Source organism: Salmo trutta, chromosome 22, assembly GCF_901001165.1.
Source record: "Salmo trutta chromosome 22, fSalTru1.1, whole genome shotgun sequence".
NCBI classification, from domain to species: Eukaryota; Metazoa; Chordata; class Actinopteri; order Salmoniformes; family Salmonidae; genus Salmo; species Salmo trutta.
Genome location: NC_042978.1, coordinates 40,107,380 through 40,120,843, shown reverse-complemented (window position 1 = coordinate 40,120,843; position 13,464 = coordinate 40,107,380). Strand labels below are relative to the sequence as shown.

The following is a 13,464-nucleotide window of genomic DNA, read 5'->3' as shown; positions in this document are numbered from 1 at the left end:
TGTTTTGTCAAGTAAATCGAATTGTCGATGTTTGCTTTAGAGCTCTCTGAAGTTGTATAGGAGAAATGTGCATGTTGTTTTCTATAGAGCTTCAATCTCTTTGGTTCCAAGGAAGGGGATTTTTCCTCAATGACAACATCAAGGCAGCAAGCCATATTCCACACACATACACAAACGTACAATGTCAAGGCAGCGAGCCATATTCCATGGAAAAGGCAGGGTATATTGGAACATCAAACAGGTTGGCATGATGGGGAAATTCACAAAGCCACAGCCACAGACACACACACACACACACACACACACACACACACACACACACACACACACACACACACACACACACACACACACACACACACACACACACACACACACACACACACACAGAGAGAGACACACGCATACACACTTACAGTACATGGTCTCACACAACTAAACTCAGCAAAAAATGAAACGTCCCTTTTTCAGGACCCTATCTTTCAAAGATAATTCGTAAAAATCCAAATAACTTCACAGATCTTCATTGTAAAGGGATTAAACACTGTTTCCCATGCTTGTTCAATGAACCATAAACAATTAATGAACATGCACCTGTGGAACAGTCGTTAAGACACTAACAGCTTACAGACGGTAGGCAATTAAGGTCACAGTTATGAAAACTTAGGACACTAAAGAGGCCTTTCTACTGACTCTGAAAAACACCAAAAGAAAGATGCCCAGGGTCCTTGCTCATCTGCGTGAACGTGCCTTAGGCATGCTGCAAGGAGGCATGAGGACTGCTGATGTGGCCAGGGCAATAATTTGCAATGTCTGTACTGTGAGACACCTAAGACAGCGCTACAGGGAGACAGGATGGACAGCTGATCGTCCTCGCAGTGGCAGACCACGTGTAACAACACCTGCACAAGATCGGTAGATCCGAACATCACACCTGCGGGACAGGTACAGGATTACAACAACAACTGCCCAAGTTACACCAGGAACGCACAATCCCTCCATCAGTGCTCAGACTGTCCACAATAGGCTGAGAGAGGCTGGACTGAGGGCTTGTAGGCCTGTTGTAAGGCAGGTCCTCACCAGACATCACCGGCAACAATGTCGCCTATGGGCACAAACCCACCATCGCTGAACCAGACAGGACTGGCAAAAAGTGCTCTCACTGACGAGTCGCGCTTTTGTCTCACCAGGGGTGATGGTCGGATTCACGTTTATCGTCGAAGGAATGAATGTTACACCGAGGCCTGTACTCTGGAGCGGGATCGATTTGGAGTTGGAGGGTCCGTCATGGTCTGGGGCGGTGTGTCACAGCATCATCGGTGTCGTGTCTTTGAGCATCATTAACTTGAAGACATGTTTATCAAATAACTCTCTGTAATTATTATAACGCGATTAACTGATTAATCGTGTAACTGTAATTAACTAGGAGGTCGGGGCACCAAGGAAAATATTCAGATTACACAGTTATAATTTTCCTAATATAACGTTCAGATATTATAACATTATATATTATATTATATTATAATATCTGACCGATTATCTTCTGATTAATGACGTATTATTACCTCGCGTCCAGTCTCATTCCAAACGTCGTAAATTGTTGTTATCTGCATGAACCCAGTCTTCACTAAGTCATCCATACATCAATTGTCTTAAAATCATTTATTTACTAAACTAAGTAATTCACAGAAAGCATACAAAACAGTAGGTATCGTTACAAAGCAATGGTAGAGGAATGTGCCCTAGTGGGCTAAACCGGCATGGCGGCTTGTTAAACAAAGGGTGATAAAGGGCATCTGAGGAGGCACAACAGAGTTGATAAATATTAACAATTGATTTGCTAATCCTTTGCACATGAACGCTCACTCATTCTGAAACAATTGCAATCAATATATATATTTACGCTCAGTGTGTTGTCGTGATCTTTGTTGGAGAGTTTCGTCCTCTCTCGCTCTCTCTCTCGGTTAGAATGGATCTTTCAAAGCGACATTCATTAATGTCGTTATAGAATGGATGTTTCGTCGGTCTTCGCGTTCAATGACACCGAATTTCTAGCTGCAGACTAGTAATTAATATCAAAGACTTGTTATTATTCTGTCGGTATCGATAGTCTAAAAGTTTAACCACGTGGTATGGTTAAAGTTCAGTAGAGGAATGCATGGTCAAACCTTGGCTCTCTCTTCTCGAGGTAAGCTGGTCATAAGAAAGAAACCCTGGGTGGGGCTTATATACTGAATGTAGAAAAAGCTGTCACATGACGCCTTGTCCTGTCTGTGTCCCTGGGGGCGTGCCGATGACTTAGTTAAGCTTTGAACAGACATACAATTCTCTCACATTAACATCAGTACATAGCATCTCAACATATTCCAAATAGCTTTATCCTTATTCATACATTTTATACAACAATTAGATGTAAGTCTTATCGCTGAGGCTAGTATATAAACCTTAGTATGGTAATATGGCCACATTGTCTCTAATGAGTTTCACAAAATTGTACCAAACGGACCAGTTCATAGCTGGATTCTTGACCGCTCTTTTATACCTTCTCCAGAACCTAAATGTCGTTCGGTTCTCCAATCCTGTGAGGTGGAAGAATCCTTTGTTCTCTATACGAAACCCACTCTGTCTCAAAACTGTGGCCTGTGAGGCAGGACATTCCCTTTGGAATTTACGACCGCCTTCACACAGCCTTGTGTCAGAAGTATAGAGGTCGGGGGATGGTGCATAGAAAACCCAGAGGGCAACGTCATGACATCGGACTGAGCTTGTTTTCATTGCAGGCAATCTCAACGCTGTGAATTACAGGGAAGACATCCTCCTCCCTCATGTGGTACCCTTCCTGCAGGCTCATCCTGACATGACCCTCCAGAGTTGACACTGCTACCAGCCAAACTGCTCGTTCTGTGCGTGACTTCCTGCAAGACAGGAATGTCAGTGTTCTGCCATGGCCAGCAAAGAGCCCGGATCTCAATCCCATTGAGCACGTCTGGGACCTGTTGGATCGGAGGGTGAGGTCTAGGGCCATTCCCCCCAGAAATGTCTGGGAACTTGCAGGTGCCTTGGTGGAAGAGTGGGGTAACATCTCACAGGAAGAACTGACAAATCTGGGGCAGTCCATGAGGAGATGCATTGCAGTACTTAATGCAGCTGGTGTCCACACCAGATACTGACTGTTACTTTTGATTTTGACCCCCCCCTTTGTTCAGGGACACATTATTCAATTTCTGTTGGTCACATGTCTGTGGAACTTCTTCAGTTTATGTCTCAGTTGTTGAATCTTGTTATGTTCATACAAATATTTACACATGTTACGTTTGCTGAAAGTAAACACAGTTGACAGTGAGAGGACGCGTTTCTTTTTTTGCTGAGTTTATTTCTGCCATACAATTTGTTTTTATTTACGTGTTGCTGAAATATCCTGCTAAACTTTCTTCCCATGTTGTGCTGTCTTTCTCTAGACGACCTCTCAGGAGTGATGTGAAGTGTATTTTCTCCCTCACAGCCCCTCTCTGAGACTCAGCCAACTCTCCTCTCTGGCCACGCACCAGAGCATGTTAATGTTGATTGAAGTCCACAGCACCAGGACCTGCCTCTGTTCATAGGCTACAATCAGCTGGCCGGCCCAGGCAGAGGTGCAGGACAAAGCTGGACTCATATGGTTTAAACACAGTCATTATGGCCTTTCATTAAATCACACAGCACAGGGCCTCTTTTGACCTGGGCCAGGGGCCGGGGATGAGCCCTGTTGGTTGTCATTAGTGTCATTGTCAGCTGATTAGCTGTCAGAGGGGCGGCAGGGCAGATCTACATTAGGGAGATGGGGTCAGCTAATGGTGGCATGTGGCATGTGAAGGCCTCTGAGGTTGTTTTGGTATTTTCTATTGAAGTGTCAAAATGTCAGTCATGGTTGTGGAGGTGGACTGGGTAGAGAAGCACCTGGTTTAGCTGGAATAAGACTGACTGAGGCTCCTAGTTGTTACGTTTGTGGTCAGGGAAAAGATGTACAGTTTTCCCATAGGGAGATGGGGAAACCAGTTTGGTTTTCTCCCTGTAGGTTTTTAGTGGTCACTGATGGGGATTCTTGGTCTTTGCCCAGTGGTTTTTCTGTATGCATATGCTGGTCTGGTGGGGTTTATATGGTGGACACTAATGTATGTAATATTTATGCCCTGGCCTGGATATGTCAAGTAGGCCAGCCACAGACAGACCCAGAGCCCACAGCACTTCAGCCCACAGCCCAGAGGCCAGCCGTCCCTGTGTACATTACGCTGTGGCTTTGATCAGACCAGACCTAACATCAGCTCAGCCACAGCTGGACATATCATGGAGAGAAGGAGGGTGTGTGATAGAGGACGTGAGGGGTGAGACAGTTAGAGGAAGTGACGGGTGAGAGTGAGCTAAAGAATCAGAGATACAAACAGACGGAGAGAAAGTAAGGAAAGAGAGAGGGGATAAGGAATAGAGGAGAGACAGACAGGGGCTGGAACATTTTAGTCCTGCTGTCAATGTTATGGTAATTAGATGGGCGAACATCCAAACATGGAACCCTGAGGGTCAACACATACACACACCCTGGGGTCAACACTGTGCTGCTGGATGGCTTAGGACAGGGCTTCTCAAACTTTTGGGGGCTTCATAATCAGAACAGAACTTGAGTGATAAAAAAAACATACAAGGAGTTTTACTATGATTTTGGCAGTCCAGACAAACTAAGTCTTGGGCCCTGGGATGGAAAACATTTAGCAACATTTTCGGAGCGAAGACGTTGCAGTTTTCAAGCTAATTTCCTGCAATTCTACATATTTTGCCATGAGGCAGAGAGAAAACATTTCAGTTCTAAATCTTAAATTACAGAGCATTTATGTTTAAAAAAAATACATTTTAAGGGGAATACAAGAAGTATTGAGTTAAAAAATCTATAATTGGTGGAGTACTGTGGATACCAATATCCCCGTGAGCCTCTCAGGCCCATGTTGCCCTGGCTTAAGAACATTAATTGTAAATTAAAGGAGCTATATGTAATATTTTTGCATTGTAATTTCAGAAAATTTCCATAATATACCTTACAGCAGCGGCCCCCAACCTTTTTTGGGCCACGGACCGGTTTAATGTCAGACAATATTTTCACAGACCGGCCTTTAAGGTGTGACGGATAAATACACAAAATAAAATGATACAACCGGCATAAAAACTGTGGTATTTTTTAAAATATAATAATAAACGTGAATCCACTGTGTACTCGTATGCAACTTTATTAGCAGCGTCCTCGTAACATCGCACCAACAACATAACATGAGTAACATCCTCTCTGCCCCCTAACACTCTCTGGTCGCTATGGTAACGTTTAAACATGCCTTAAAAATAAGATACAACACAAAAACAAATATAAAGTGCATGAAAAATACAACTCACCATAATGCTAAATCAGTGGGAGCCCTGAGCTTGTTTCTCTGCAACGAGACAGTCCCATCTAGGGGTAATGGGAGACAATGACACCCGAAGTGTGTTGCTTATGTCCAGTCTACTCCGTAATTTTGTTTTGGTTGCTGTCACTGCAGAAAATCCTGCTTCACACAAATATGATGTCGGAAATGGCAACAGGGTTTTCAATGCTGTTGTGGCGATCTCAGCGTATTCTGCCGTGACTTTAATCCAGAACACCGGCAGAGTTGTTGTCTCCAACATACTTTTAAGGCCGCCGTCATTTGCGATCTCTAGCAGTTGATCTTCTTCTTTCATAGACATGCTGGATTCACCTGGTTTGTTGACAATTGGGTCGCGGATCCATTCCTTGGCAGTTCGTGGGTCTTTTGTGGTTGGGAAGTAGCGCTCAAACTCTTTTAAAAGCAAAGACAGGTGATCGTTCACCAGCTGGGACAATGAAGGCTCGGGCTCAGTCTTCCAAAATCCCCGCGAATGTTTGAAACATGTCAAATATACCTCTGTTCACGCGCCGTCCCCACAAATCCAGTTTGGCTTTAAATGCAGCTACTTTATCTGCCAACTTGAAGACAGTTGTCATTTTCCCCTGAAGTGACCGATTGAGTTCATTGAGCAGGTTGAATATGTCGCACAAGTAAGCGAGTTTTGCGACCCATTCCTCGTCACTGAAATGTGCTGCCAGCGGTGACTTTTTTTCTGAGAGAAATCTCTGCAGCGGCTCTCGTAATTCAAACACTCTGGCCAGCGATCTCCCTCGGGATAACCATCTTATTTCTGTGTATAAGAGAAGGTGTCTGTGCTCCGCGTTCATTTTTCAAAATAAAACATCGTTCAGACTCAGATAATAAATAAAACGGAAATAATGTAAGTTACTTATTCTTACCCCCCCCCCCCCCCCCCAAAACAAATTATATATTGGGCCCACACAAAATTGCTAAATTCTAATGGTGTAGCCTTCTTATTGGTTACCAAAAGATGGACCGTCTCTTGTTGTCACATTGACTGGGGACAGCAAATCTCTTGTTGTCACATTGACTGGGGACAGCAAATCTCTTTTTGTCACATTGACTGGGGACAGCAAATCTCTTGTTGTCACATTGACTGGGGCCAGCAAATCTCTTGTTGTCAAATCGGCTAGGGCCAGAAAATATCTTGCTGTCAAATCGACTAGGACAAATCTCATTAGAATTTTGTGTGTGCCCAATAAAAATGTAAAAAATATTGTGAAACACTATCATTCCACTATTATTGTAGATATATCACAGACAATGTCTGAAATTACAATGCAAAAATATTACATATAGCTCCTTTAATATTATTACATTGCATTGTATTGTGTTGTACCCTCTAAACATTGTATTGTGTTGTACCCTCTAAACATTGTATTGTGTTGTACCCTCTAAACATTGTATTGTGTTGTACCCTCTAAACATTGTATTGTGTTGTACCCTCTAAACATTGTATTGTGTTGTACCCTCTAAACATTGTATTGTGTTGTACCCTCTAAACTTATTCTACGGATCCCTTGGCCAAAATTTGTTTAAACGACAATAGCCAGTGAAAAATCAGCGCGCCAAATTCAAAACCACAAATCTAATAATTTCAATTTCTCAAACATACGACTATTTTACACCATTTTAAAGATACACTTCTCCTGAATCGAACCACGTCGTCCGTTTTCAAAAAGGCTTTACAGCGAAAGCAAAACATTAGATTATGTTAGGACAGTACATATACAAAAATAACTCCACAGCCATTTTCCAAGCAAGGAGATGTGTCACAAAAACCAGAAAACCAGCTAAAATTATGCACTAACCTTTGACAATCTTCATCAGATGACACTCCTAGATGAACATCTCCTTTATACAACCGCTGTGACAGATTTCAAAAAAGCTTCACGGGGAAAGCACAATTTGCAATTATCTGAGTACTGCGCTCAGAAAAATACACTAGGCAATACATATACCCTCCATTTTGGAGTCATCTAAAATCATAAATAGCATTGGAAATATTCACTTACCTTTGATGATCTTCATCAGAAGGCACTTCCAGGAATCCCGGGTCCACAATAAATGTTGTTTTGTTCGATAAAGTCCATAATTTATGTCCAAATACCTCCTTGTTGTTTGCGCGTTCAGTAAGCTACTCCAAATGTAGGAAGCGCGCAAAAACTTTCACGACGAAAAGTCAAAAAAAGTTCTATTTACGTTCGTTGAAACATGTCAAACGTTGTAAAGCATCAATCTTTAGGGCCTTTTTAACATAAAACTTCAATAATATTCCAACCGGACGATTCCAATGTCTTGAAAAACGTTATGGAACACAGCTACCTCCTCATGTGAATACGTGCCAATGAACTCATGTCCTTCTCTGAGTCACCAACTCCCCGGCCTTCTTGTTCACTCTCTGTTCACTGCAAAAGGCTGAAAGAAGGTTCTAAAGACTGTTGACATCTAGTGGAAGCCTTAGGAAGTGCAAAATGAAACCTAAGTCACTGTGTGTTTGATAGGCAATGACTTGACAAGATTCCAAGCATCAGATTTCCACTTCCTGGTTGGATTTTTCTCAGGTTTTTGCCTGCCATATGAGTTCTGTTATACTCACAGACATCATACGAACAGTTTTAGAAACGTCAGCATGTTTTCTATCCAAATCTACTAATAATATGCATATCCTAGCTTCTGAGTTTGAGTAGGAGGCAGTTTAATATGGGCACGTATTTCATCCGAAAGTGAAAATACTGCCCCCTACACGTAGGAAGTTAATCTGTTGTTAGTAATATTCATAAAACATGTTTTATGTACATTATGTTTTTATTTTTTTTCTCATTTATTTTGTATATATTTTGAGATCTGGCCGCGGACCCCCTGCAGTACCTCGGACCCCGCTTTGAGAACCCCTGGTCAATTAGCCACGCCTGTACAGGTCCATGTATCAGGGGGACGGTTAAAACATGCAGAACTCCTTCCTTCTTCCTGTCCATGTCCCGTTTGCCCCTCATCTGCTCTGTGAGCCCTGCCTGCCTGCCTGTCTGCCTGCCTGTCTACATGTACCATGTAACATGGCGTTAGAGCTGTTCATTCACAGCTTTTAATAACTGCTTAATGTTTTCTCTGCTTATTCTTTTACGTGAGTTCCTTTACCGGGACCACCTGGAATCTGTGGTAACACAATCCTTGGGAGGAGGTATAGGAAGGGGGGGGACAATGACGCCCGTTGTGGCAGCGACTGGTTGTCAGTCATGTTGGCGGCCACGGGCGCCTGGCCTAACACCTCTCTCCTCCTCTGCCCTCCCTCCCTCGTTCCCTCCCTCCCTAGCTCCCTCTCTCTTCAGAGATGTTTTCATAGGCCAGAACAAACACACGAGGGGGAAAAATGGCTCTGCGTCCAAAATTAGCTCCTTCTGGAGCAGCGAGCAGGCTCCTTACACCAACCACCCTCCTTCTTCAGGAAAAGAGAGCAGGAGAGAGAGGGGGGGAGAAAAAACAGAAGAAAAAAACTGTTAGTGGGGGATGGAAGATGGTGAGTGTCATTAACACTTGGTTGTGTATGCTCTTTGATCATGGCCTTGGGTCACAGTATTCACCTCAGATTAGGACTGAGAGAACCAAGATTTAACTCTAAACAGACAGAGATCGTACACTTCAAATCAAATGTTATTTGTCACATACACATGTTTAGCAGATGTTATTGCGGGTGTAGCGAAATGCTTGTAAAATACTTAATACTTAATATAAGGTTGTCTGGTCTCCACAAGTAAGGCTGAAAGAGTGGAGACTAGAACCCAAAGAACATCGGGTAGAGAGAGGGAGGGGTGGGAGACATGGAGAGAGAACAAGACATTCTGTCTTCCTGATGTTTAGGACATGCTGTAAATACAACCACAAAGGCCTCAGAGAACAAGCCTCATTCATGAAATTGACCAAATGAATAATGTGTGAAACTGTAGCCATAGTTTTTACCTTATCAACAGAGCACCAGTTAAATGTAAAGCGACCAGATTTCTGGTCTGAGATTTTCCTATTAAGATACCGGGTGATGTATACAGCCGTGAATTGGTTGGTGTGTATGAATATATGAAACGTGGTGAGCAGCCTTTCTACAAGCATCTATCTCCTGTACAGACCAAAAGCCCGGCGTCTAAGCCTGTGTTTACAGTACAGTGTTGTCTGCTGTTAAAAAAAGATAAATACCACTGTCAGACCTGTTTAACTTTCCCAAAGCTTTTTCTCTCTCAACTAGAGCAGGACTTTTCTCTCAGCGCTGAAAAAAGCAATAACAAAAATATGAGTGCTTTTTTCCCACTCTTCCTTTCCATCCCTTCACCAACCCCACCCGCCTCGTATGGCAGGATAAGAGAGAGAGGGGTTTTAACGAAGACCAGATCCCCTTCTCTCCTATCTCTCTCTCCTCTCTCTGTCTAAATCTTTCTCTCCCTCTCACTCCCATGTCTCTCTTTTCATCTCCTTGCTGATATCTGTCTGTCTTATTCTGCTTCCCCCACCTCTAATTTGTCGATCCTACTCCTCTCTCACTTTCTCTCTCTCGCTCTCTTGCTTTCTCTTTCTCTCAATTCAATCAAATTCAAAGGGCTTTATTGGCATGGGAAACATATGTTTACATTGCCAAAGCAAGTGAAATAAATAATACACAAAAGCGAAATAAACAACAAAAAAATGAACAGTAAACATTACACTCACAAGTTCCAATGGAATAAAGACATTTCAAATGTCATATTACGGCTATATACAGTGTTGTAATGATGTGCAAATAATTAAAGTACAAAAGGGAAAATAAGTCAACATAAATATGGGATGTATTTACAATGGTGTTTGTTCTTCACTGGTTGCCCTTTTCTTGTGGCAACAGGTCACAAATCTTGCTGCTGTGATGACACACTGTGGTATTTTACCCAATAGATATGGGAGTTTATCAAAATTGGATTTGTTTTCTAATTATTTGTGGGTCTTTGTAATCTTAGGGAAATGTGCCTCTAATATGGTTATACATTTGACAGGAGGTTAGGAAGTACAGCTCAGTTTCCACCTCATTTTGTGGGAAATGTGCACATAGCCTGTCTTCTCTTGAGAGCCAGGTCTGCCTATGGCGGCCTCTCAATAGCAAGGCTATGCTCACTGAGTCTGTACATAGTCAAAGATTTCCTTATTATTGGGTCAGTCACAGTAGTCAGGTATCCTGCCACTGTGTACTCTCTGTTTAGGGCCAAATAGCATTCTAGTTTTCTCTGTTATTTTGTTAATTCTCATGATTCTCATAATTCTCATTCTCATGATTTGGTTGGGTCTAATTGTGTCGCTGTCCTGGGGATCTGTTTGTGTTTGTGAATAAAGCCCCAGGACCAGCTTGCTTAGGGGACTCTTCTCCAGGTTCATCTCTCTGTAGGTGATGGCTTTGTTATGGAAGTTTTGGGAATCGCTTCCTCTTAGGTGGTTGTAGAATTTAACAGCTTTTTTCTGGATTTTGTTAATTAGCGGGTATCAGCCTAATTCTGCTCTGCCTGCATTATTTGGTGTTTTACATTGTACACTGAGGATATTGTTTCATAATTCTGCATGCAGAGTCTCAATTGGGTGTTTGTCCCATTTTTTAAATTCTTGGTTGGTGGGCGATTCTATAACTGATTCAAGTATTTTTAGTCAGATCCTAATTGGTATGTCAGATTTGATGTTCCTTTTGATGGCGTAGAAGGCCCTTCTTGCCTTGGCTCTCAGATCGTTCACAGCTTTGTGGATGTTACCTGTGGCGCTGATGTTTAGGCCGAGGAATGTATTGTTTTTTGTGTACTCTAGGGCAACGGTGTCAAGATGGCATTTGTACATTTGTATTCCTGGCAATTGGACCTTTTTGGAACACCATTATTTTAGTCTTACTGAGATTTACTGTCAGGGCCCAGGTCTGACAGAATCTGTGCAAAATATCTAGGTGCTGCTGTAGGCCCTCCTTGGTTGGGGACAGAAGCACCAGATCATCAGCAAACAGTAGACATTTCACTTCAAATTCTAGTAGGGTGAGGCCAGGTGCTGCAGACTGATCTAGTGCCCTCACCAATTGGTTGATGTATATGTTGAAGAGGGTCGGGCTCAAGCTGCATCCCTGTCTCACCCCACAACTCTGGGGAAAGAAATGGGTGTGGTTTTTTTTGCCAATTTTAACCACACACTTGTTGTTTGTGTACATGGATTTTATAATGTTGTATGTTTTTCCCCCAACATTGCTTTCCATCAATTTGTATAGCAGACCCTCATTCCAAATTGAGTTAAAAGCTTTTTGGAAATCAACAAAGCATGAGCAGACTTTGGCATTGTTTTTTGTTTGTTTGTTTGTCAATTAGGGTGTGCAGGGTGAATACGTGGTCTGTCGTACAGTAATTTGGTAAAAAGGCAATTGAACATTTGCTCAGTACATTGTTACGCTGCACAGCTATTTTCATGTCTAAAACTGGACTCGATCGGGTTCAAATCCGGGCTCTGGCTGGGCCACTCAAGGACATTCAGAGACTTGTCCCGAAGCCACTCCTGCATTGTCTTCGCTGTGTGCCTAGGGTCGTTGTCCTGTTGGAAGGTGAACCTTCACCCCAGTCTGAGGTCCAGAGCGCTCTGGCACAGGTTTTCATCAAGGATCTCTCTGTACTTTGCTCCATTCATCTTTCCCTCGATCCTGACTTCTCCCAGTCCCTGCCACTGAAAAACATCCCCACAGCATGATGCTGCCACCACCATGCTTCACCGTAAGGATGGTATTGGCCAGGTGATGAGAGGTGCCTGGTTTCCTACAGACGTGACGCTTGGCATTCAGGCCAAAGAGTTCAATCTTGGTTTCATCAGACCAGAGAATCTTGTTTCTCATGGTATGAGAGTTCTTTATGTGTCTTTTGGCAAACTCCAAGTGGGCTGTCATGTGCCTTTTACTGAGGAGTGGCTTCCGTCTGGCCACTCTACTATAAAGGCCTGATTGGTGGAGTGCTGCAGAGCTGGTTGCCCTTCTGAAAGATTCTCCCATCTCCACAGAGGAACTCTGTCAGAGTGACCATCGGATTCTTGGTCACCCCCCTGACCATGTCCCTTCTCTCCTGATTGCTCAGTTTGGCCAGGCGGACAGCTCTAGGAAGAGTCTTAGTGGTTCCAAACTTCTTGTGTTCTTATGGACGTTCAATGCTGTAGACATTTTGTTGGTACCCTTCCCCAGATCTGTGCCTCAACACAATCCTGTCTCAGAGCTCTACGGACAATTCCTTCGACCTTATGGCTTGTTTTTGCTCTGACATGCTCTGTCAACTGTGGGACCTTATGTAGACAGGCGTGTGCCTTTCCAAATCATGTCCAATTCATTTCATTTACCACAAGTTGTAGAAACATCTCAAGGATGATCAATGGAAACAGGATGCACCTGAGCTCAATTTTGAGTCTCATAGCAAAGGGTCTGAATACTTATGTAAATGTATTTATTTTATTAGCAAACTTAGCAAAAATGTGTAAAAACCTGTTTTTGCTTCGTCGTTATTGGGTATCGTGTGTAGATTGAGGGAAACATTTTTTTAAATCCATTTTAGAATGAGGCTATAATGTAACAAAATGTGACGAAAGTGAAGGGGTCTGAATACTTTCCTAATGCACTGTAATTAGAGAATCCAGTGGGTTCTGGTAGTATTTAATAGTTGATTCTAAGATTTGTATTTGATCATGTTTGATCATGAGCTGATTTGACTTGCTGTTCTTATTGTATTTCTATATTGTTTTAGTGATTCACCATAGTGAAGGCGAAGGCTCAGGTTTTCTGGGTCTCTATGTTTTTGGTTGGACAGGTTTCTCAATTTCTTTCTTAGGTTTTTGCATTCTTCATCAAACCATTTTTCATTGTTGTTCATTTTCTTAAGTTGTCTGCTTGAACATTTTAGATTTAATAGGGAAACTGAGAGGTCAAATATAAGGTTTCGATTTTCTACTGCAAAGTAGACACCTTCACTATTACAGTGGAACATTTTGTCCAGGAAGTTATCTAGAG

General features: G+C 42.6%; 1 protein-coding gene across 1 annotated transcript in view; it reads left to right on the top strand.

The window, feature by feature from the left end:
- The window catches only part of LOC115158724 (inactive tyrosine-protein kinase transmembrane receptor ROR1-like), a 115,228-nt gene that overhangs the window by 31,221 nt on the left and 70,543 nt on the right, over window positions 1–13,464 (top strand). The window lies entirely within an intron of this gene.